The sequence below is a fragment of the Cynoglossus semilaevis genome, chromosome 7 (assembly GCF_000523025.1).
Source record: "Cynoglossus semilaevis isolate Cse_v1.0 chromosome 7, Cse_v1.0, whole genome shotgun sequence".
NCBI lineage: Eukaryota > Metazoa > Chordata > Actinopteri > Pleuronectiformes > Cynoglossidae > Cynoglossus > Cynoglossus semilaevis.
In genome coordinates, this window is record NC_024313.1 from 6,271,906 (window position 1) to 6,273,112 (window position 1,207).

At 38.2% G+C, this 1,207-nt stretch overlaps 1 protein-coding gene across 2 annotated transcripts in view; it reads left to right on the plus strand.

The window, feature by feature from the left end:
* Positions 1 to 527: 527 nt before the first annotated feature.
* Positions 528 to 1,207, plus strand: part of LOC103380932 (uncharacterized) — a 27,210-nt gene continuing 26,530 nt past the window's right edge. The window contains exon 1 of one of the 2 annotated variants that reach the window (XM_025057020.1): positions 528 to 870. The gene's annotated coding sequence lies outside the window, so the exon portion shown is untranslated. The remainder of the gene's footprint in view (positions 871 to 1,207) is intronic. The other variant, XM_025057019.1, reaches the window with a different exon arrangement.

Here is a 1,207-nt window from a genome sequence, read left to right on the forward strand (position 1 = left end):
AGCTCTCTGACTTTACCAGAAAGTATATGTGCATTGCTGGATCAGTTTGTGCTTCTCAGAGAGTTTTCAGTACTTCTGGCTTGATTGTCAGCCCGTCAGAGAGTTTTCAGTACTTCTGGCTTGGTTGTCAGCATAACACAGTTGAGACTGAGCCAAGAAAACATTGATATGTTAGTGCTCATTTAAAAAAACAAGGAACAAACAAAGAAGTGACCATAAGACTTATGACCGTGTTGGAACCTGGCATCTCCACAAGGTGGATGCACAAAATAACAATAACAACACATGTGGTTATTTTTTCTGTTCTTTAAAATGTGGTTATTCATAAAAAAATGTTAATATCCCTCATGGATACCAAAAATTGACTGTATACAATAAAAACTGTTAAAAGTTTTAGTATTATATACTGGGAGGCTACAGGCCACTACTGTTCTTTTTTAATGTAAAGTTAACCCTTGGTAGCTGGTACTGCAATTTAAATTCTGTGGAGTTTTAATAAAATGTATAATAATTTAATTTATAATTAGTTCTTCATTGTAAGAGTAAACCTTGTTCTGATACTTCATTATTGCACTAGTATTGCCTTATTGTCCTACAATGTGTTTAACCTCTTCATTTAACTTAGCGGCCGTGAAGTAAACAGCGCGACTGTTAATCAGTCTCCCATCGGTGATTCTGTGAGCGATTCTCAGGTCTGTTTAAGAACGCCGTTTACACGCACTTATCCAGAATTGGCACAGCCGTGTGTTTTCATCCTCGCTCGGCGTACGCGCAACTAAATATCCTTAGAAAAGCGGATAAATTAAGTCAAACCGCGCTACCTCAGTTATCCTGGATATCGTTATTCCACTTTTGTGCAACACCCACCAGGTAATCTCATGCTAACGTTTACGTTACAGCATCACTACCGAAAACTACTACGAAAACTGTTTAGTAATGTTAACGTTCACTGACTTTTATAACGTTACGTCATGTCTTCAGTTTACATAAACAACCATACTTACACCTAAGTCTACTGCCACTTAACTCAAATTAAATTAGTTTATATATTAGCAATATACTATTTATCGTGGCCGGTGGTCGCTGCCATTTTTCCCGCCTCTTGATGATTGTTGTTGCTGCGTCTGTTTTGCTTCTGGATAACGCCATTGGTCACACGACGTCTTCCCTGGTGATGCGTTTACTGGCTGTCGTTGTTAAAGGATCT